The 7,028-nt window shown below is 39.4% G+C and overlaps 1 protein-coding gene across 2 annotated transcripts in view; it reads left to right on the top strand.

Annotated features, from left to right (window-relative positions):
- Positions 1-3,589: 3,589 nt before the first annotated feature.
- The window catches only part of ralylb (RALY RNA binding protein like b), a 132,463-nt gene continuing 129,024 nt past the window's right edge, over positions 3,590-7,028 (top strand). Inside the window, exon 1 of one of the 2 annotated variants that reach the window (XM_085286827.1) lies at positions 3,590-3,971. The gene's annotated coding sequence lies outside the window, so the exon portion shown is untranslated. Of the gene's footprint in view, positions 4,743-7,028 lie in introns of both variants that reach the window. The other variant, XM_085286825.1, reaches the window with a different exon arrangement.

Below are 7,028 nucleotides of genomic sequence, written 5' to 3'. Positions count from 1 at the left end.
ATGTGTGCATACTCCATTTATTTTTGATTAAAATATCCCACATAATTTCTGCCTACTTCTTGACAAAATGGTAATTAAAGAATACAATTCCTTTTATAAAGGAAATTAATTCAGTCTATAGTTTTTGTGTATTGCCACAGAAACACACAAACGAGTGTTGGAGTGGACCTCAGCTGCGTGAGGCAGGAATAGGTATCCTATGACAATATTATAGAAAGTTCATTCTATTTAACACAAAAATAGGGCAGGGAACTGAAAAAGCTGTGTTTTGTTTTCGTCTTGAAATATACTGTACATCCAGTCACATAGGGCATTTTTGTAATTTATTACATAGAGGAGATGTGGATTTTGGGGCAATAAATATTTCCTAACACAAGAGGTGGCTGTGAAACTGGATCCAACAAAAAAAAGAGAGAGAGAGAGAGAGAGAGAGAGAGAGAGAAAATCACAGCCTCCTTTTCAATGTTGCTGCATGTTGCACACATCCTATAAATAATGTACTAACAAATATTGATTAATGTACCTCAAGAAGAACCACAAGGCCCAAAAGCCCCGATGTTTTGAGCTCTGCCTCTGACTGAATGTTTATGGCCTGAGGCGATGTGTGGTCCTTGCACTGTACTTTACTAATGGGGATTTCATTCTGGGCAATGAATTATGATTCTGCTTAGCTTCATTTCTTATTTAATTTGCAAATCTACCAACTGCAAATGCATCAGCATGTAAATGAATCCAGGCTACCATGGAATCAAACTTGAAAATGCGTGTTTTTGTTGAGTATCTGGCCAAAATAGACCCCTCTCATGTCAAAAGGTTGGTATGACTGATAGTTCTTGTTCCAGATATTCATGAAGGTCGTGCCTCGCAAGTGTCTTTGAGATGCGACAGCATGGTGGATAATATCACGATCCAGAAACCTGCGAGTGCATTATAGTAAACATGACAGTATCTCCACTGTTTATGGTCACATATGCGTAAATCATGTGGAGTGAGGCATAAGCCGTATATTTTCCACAGCAGGCATTAAAAGTTGTGCACCATTAAAGTGGGAAAAAAGGGGTGATTTTGAGCCAAATGACTGGTAATAACCTCATGTCAATAGCAATGTCATGCATTAGTCATAGTTTATTATAGAGTGTGGTATTGGATTAGAAGGAATTAGACTGGCTGTGGTTTAATTGGTCCATTTTCTTGTCACCCGTGCTCTGCCCACATGTTGGAAGCTATCTGGATCTATTTACTGCCTAATTCTTAAATCCGACCTGTGCATCTTAGTGAATCACCTAGTTTACAGTGAATTAGGTCATGAGCACCCCCAGGCATTGATAATTATGGTGTGACATGCCCTGCACAGCAACACGCTGACCGTCACTTTTACTTTATAGGCCCAACAACCAATATGCTATGACACTGTTGACATATCACACCAAATGAAGAAAAAAAAAGAAAAAGGGGAAAAACACAGTGTTTTACAGTATTCTTCCAAAACGACTCAAGAGGCTCTGATGGCCAAATGGAAGAAGAGGTGAAAACACTCTGCGATAAAGGTGCTAGAATTTGCTCTAAGGAAAGTTTGATCACCGTTCTTAGACACCCAATATATCCTTTAGACACTGTAAAGGATTTTCACTGTGCCTCCCAAAGGCTTGGATGTTATCTGAAAAGTGAATTACATTAGACAGTGCTTAAGGTGGAAACAGTGCACCAACCACAGTTGTGATGAATGAATGGTGACAGTTGTCTCCAGCCCTGTGTGTTGCATGAACTTGTACTGAATTTCGTCTGACAACTGCAGTCAGACACTAATGCATCAATAACACATTATTACTTTCCTGTCTGGCACAATCAGCAATAACCTACATTTCTCAGGTGTATTTATTCAACAAATGAGAGAAAGAGAGAGAGAGAGTGGGTGTCTGCAGGATGTCATGTAGGTACGATAAATCCAAATAGCATGAAAACCAATCTTAAGAGTCACCTGTTTGTCTACTTGGCTTCTTGATCTTAAAAAGCACGAGTAAACGGCTAAAAATATAGAATTAATCCATGCAGTGTCTCTCTCAATATCATACTTAAACAGGAAGTACTACAGACATCAACTACACGATGAAGGCAACCCAGTTTCGGCTCCATGTACAGTCTTTATACAGCTGTTTGCCCCAAATATGCTATACTCAGTCAGTTTCAGGACCATGGACAGGGCTTAGAGACATTAAAAGAGTATAATTTCAAAACGCATTCATCTTAATGTACCACTTTAGGACCATAGACAGAGATGAATTATATTAAGGACACTGCTGAATCTAATATCACTCATTCATTCACTCTGTCTATATATACCCTGTAGTCACTCAGAAGCCATCATTTGTGTCCGAATGTGCAATGCTTCACTATCCAGTTGACTATCCAAGAAAATATATACATTTTTTAAAATGATGCGAGATAATGGATTTGATTAGGATTTGTTCAAATTCTGTGTTTAATTTAAAAGTTAAAACCAACAATGAATTTCAGTTTCCGTTTCGGTGCAGCAGACATTTTTTTATTTTTCCTCAATATGTACTTGCTTTCAGCAACAGCAACATGGCTGCGTATTATTGAGACCATAGCCACAAATCATGTACTCTGTTTAGAAGACTTTCCATCATACACTGTGTCTATCTAAGAATTTCTTACTCTATATAGGGAGTGTGGTAAAACTGCTGTGCTGAGCTAAAAAAGCAGTATACAATCCATACTCTGTAACAAAGACCTGCTTTATTTTTTTAATATGGTTGGTGATGGTGTTGTGTGTTTGACAGTTGTCTTAGTCACAGTTCACGAGCATAGGCAGTCTAAACCAGGCTTTAGGCTACATAATGTATAAGATGACAAAATCATTGGAACGAGTACAAACACCATTGTTTTGCTTCACTATTTCTTTTGTGCTTAAGTTTCAGCAACACACACAAACACACACACACACGCACACACACACGGCTTGGAAAAAGGCTCGTCTATCATTTCTTTGTCCAAGAAGCGTTCCCTTTCTTATTTTCAATCACACAACCAGGGGTGTGCAATACTGAATGCACAGTTAAGGCTCTGTGCCATACTATACTTTAGTTGCATGCGTGATAAATTATACTTGCTATAATAAAGAAAAATTAATCTTGGTCACACGTGTTTTACCCCAATTCTCCAAAACGTAGAAACATCTATTTATCTATAGTAGTGCACAGCTGAAGATAATAAATGCTTTAAATTGGCTTAATATCTACAACACTCAAAGTTCCAGCACCGTGGACGGGTCTTGGTGATATTACAGTTCAAGTATAATGCATTATTTTTGTTTGCCGGTCCCGGGTGTATTACATCGTGCTGAGAACCAGGGACACATCTGCTCTCGCCAATTTCAGCACCATGGTCAGCGCTGGTTTCCCGTTAACGGTGTGTTGTTCGGTGTGCTGCACTTTCACAGTTTAAGCTCTGAGAACAGGGCTGCATGCTATTGCGATGCAGCTTTACGTTGACCCCCACCCCCCTCGCTGTAATAACACACACCCCTGTTCATTCTCCCCCAGTAAGAAAAACCGTGCTCTTTATCCCAGCCAGTGCTTGCAGTGAATGAAATGAAAGCATGCCTGGATCGTGACGTGGCGCTGACACCGCGTGAGCTCTGCATCTTTAAAACAGAAGGACAAAAAGCAGAAAAGAAGAAACCGAAAGAAAAACAGACAAGCTGCTCAGTCATAACTGTGGGATGATAAGGACTACCTCTTTTTACTTTTGGAGAGAGTCGAGCCGTTAGGAGAGCATTCAGCATCAGCTGTTCAACACTGGTCTCTCATTGCTGGAAGTCGGGGCTGAATCAGTCACATGACAGAACTGGAGGCAGAGATCTAGAGAAAAGGCACAGCATTTCGGCTAGCACCGCCATACTGTATTTTGAGCCATATCACATTTTTATTGCAACATTTTACTCCCGCTCGGTGAGTACATTTCCAATGGCTTTTTTGTAAGCATTTTTTGTCTTTTTAATTGCCCCCCCTTTTTTTGTTATTTTTCCTCCTTTTGCTGATGGTTGAATTGAGCATTGACATGGTGGTTTTGAGCGTTTTTCCACATCCAGGCTTCAAGTTTTTAGCATGCAGTTATTCTGATCGAGAGTGCCAAGAGGGTAAACGGGTGCGTTATCGGGATTGAGAAAGCCTTTACTTGCTTGCAGTTTTGTTTCGAGGGTCGAAACCAAGCAGGTTTTGTCAGTATTGAGATTTTTCGAACATTTATTGGTGGTTTTGAAACATTTTTAATTTTTTTCTCTTTTTTTTTCTTTTTTGTTTCTGTCGACTTTTGCTGTTGCTATGCTTTGGTTTGCATTTTGCAGTGTTGTTTGTTGCCTTCGAGTTTTGTGATTTTGATGTCTCGGTGAAATCACCACCGATCCGATCCTTGCTTTTACTTTGCTCCTCTTTTCTTTATGGAAAAAAAGAGGGGGAATCATTTTTAAAGCCCGATGACATTTTAACGTGCTACTTTTCTTGCAGCTGAGCTCACAGGTTTGTGGTTTTTGTTTTTGGTTTTTTGTGTTCCTCTCTTTTTCCGATTTCATTATACTTTTGCTGGTGGCAGTGTCAAGTATTTTTTGGATGTTATTTTTTTGACTAGATGATGCTGGGTGGACGAGGGGAGTTTTGATTCTTGGGGGAGTTCAATGCGTTCTTGTTTTCAACGAGGATGAACAGACATTTTCCCTCTTGCAGGTATATAACGTGAGCGGATGAGTGACACGCTTCTGTATTTACAATAAAGAATGAGGTGACAGAAATATGCACCTGTGGCTGACGTGTTATTTTGTAAGGGCTGCTCAAATTGTTGATTAGAAAAGGCATTCTTCATCAATGTTACCTGAAGGTTACCTGCTGTGATCGATCTGTACCTAATGCTTTATAAAATAAAATACAAAAAAAATCTAATGTCGTGGTCAATAATTCAAGAACACGGATTGGAAATCACACGCAGTTCGTTCGAACAGTGTTTTCTTTGTCGTGAGTTCAACAGTCTTCACGCCGTTCAAGCTGAAGACTAAATGTAAGTAGATACAGCCAAGGACGGATAGACTGCAATAAATGCAAGTATCGAAAGTCTATCCATATATCGATTTGGAGGAGCGGAAATAACAAAATTCCTTTACTGCAGCAGACGCTTCTTTAAACTGCAGCTGGCTACCAACTTGAGGGAAATAATTAGGTTACATTTTCCATTGCAGTATGTCATGGGCAAATATCTTCCCACACTTAAGTGCCCCTCTTAGTCCTTCACAAACTCAAATCCGCTTTTTGTGGGCCTGGATGCATAAATACTTTTTTTCTAATCTGATTTTGCAGGAAATGAACTAAAAGAGGACTTAGAGTGAAATAATCCTTTCAAGAGGCAGTTTAACCTCAGATTATTAGTGCTGCAGGAAATGCAAAAATAAAAGCGAAAACAGATATCATGGAGTCTTAGAAAAGAGCAAGGCTTGCAATCAGTTATTCGAATTATTTGCTCTGTGTGTGTGTGTGTGTGTGTGTGTGTGTGTTCATAGCCAAAAAGTCATGGTACTCAGCAGAAATCCACCATCTCTACTTGACTTACTCTTCACTTTTTCCCGGGCTGATCTAAATCATTTCTGCCTTTGGAGTTTCCATTTTTAAAGAAAGGAGTCAAGCTTGTGCATCAGATCTCATCAGTTTGCTCCATTTAACTCATATGTGTTCAGTTTAACAGAACAGAGGTTTCGTCGGCATAATACTGCAGGCCAATAAAACACAGGGGAGTGGACCATTAAGTCTGAGTGTAGACTGTTAAGTCCCGGTGTCATTAAACAGGCTTGCATAGTTGATCAGAATCCAAATAATTTAATGTGGTGAAATGAAACATTAATAACTACTGGATGAAAAATGCAGTTGGTAAACTAGGATTGTTAATAAGGCAAACTGACTAGAGCAATTAAGATTAAACATGTTGCAGAGAATTGAAAGGCTGTTATTAAGTATTGATTTCTCTGTCTTCAGTTAGATCTATGCAGACCATAAAGGAGATGTAGATAAAGAGCATGAGGAGATTTTAATGGGGTCCAATTTGTGAGCCAATTTAGAAACGGCTTTAAGAGTCTAGGAAGAGAGTAAGTGTTTGCTTGTAGACACATAGTAAATATATTATAGGCTATGGTGTTGGAGTAGGTGTGGATTTGCCACCGAGTCTGTCAGTGACTGAAAAAGAAGAATTACAATTGAATCCAACAATTAGATTCAGATACAAGTAATCAGTGTACCGTCAGTTCTTGCACTGCAGCCACAATTTAATTACATTTTCCTTCAAAAATTTCTAAAAGTCACTGAACTCATTTAAGCCATGAGCACATTAAACTCTTAAACCGAGTAATTCGGTGAAAGAATGACTTTAATTTTCAAGGCCTGTATTTTAGCCTGAAGCCAGGGCATTTCACATGTGTCTAGATAATATTTTCAGTAACTTCTTCAAGGTGTCACACTGTCCTCCAGTTTATCTATGCAGAATTACACACAATTTTTAGCTGCATAAAATAGCTGTCTTTTGTAAACGTTCCAAAGAAATTGTCTTCATTATCTTTGGTGCACAAAGGTTTTAATCAGCCCACTCCCTTAAAATCAATCCATCTGTTGGCTTTCAAACCTCAAACCACAACATCACAAGACATCAACATGTCTTCACGCCCTGAGTTGAGAGTTGTTTCTGCCACACCGCCACAGTGTGAGCTCCACAGACATCTCTCCTGCTAAGCATTATGATAGTTTCTATTACGTCCTGCAGTGTTGTGTCTGCGCTCCAGGCAGGTTTTCTGTTATCTGGGCCAAGCCAGAACCGCACAGGAGTCTCACAGAGAAGTATGATAGCTCATGTGTGGTTATATCTCTGCTACCATGAATAAAACATCACGCAAGAGTCAGCTATGTGCACTAAGCATGTGCTTAACTAGAAGATGCATGAAAGTGAATGCAGGTTTGGTGGTGGTGGTGGTGGTGGTG

Source organism: Mchenga conophoros, linkage group LG9 (assembly GCF_057382185.1).
Source record: "Mchenga conophoros isolate Kocher_MC1m ecotype Shallow Benthic linkage group LG9, M_conophoros_male_GT1.1, whole genome shotgun sequence".
NCBI lineage: Eukaryota > Metazoa > Chordata > Actinopteri > Cichliformes > Cichlidae > Mchenga > Mchenga conophoros.
The sequence above is the reverse complement of the archived record's forward strand: the minus strand, read 5'-3'. Positions and strand labels throughout refer to the sequence as shown.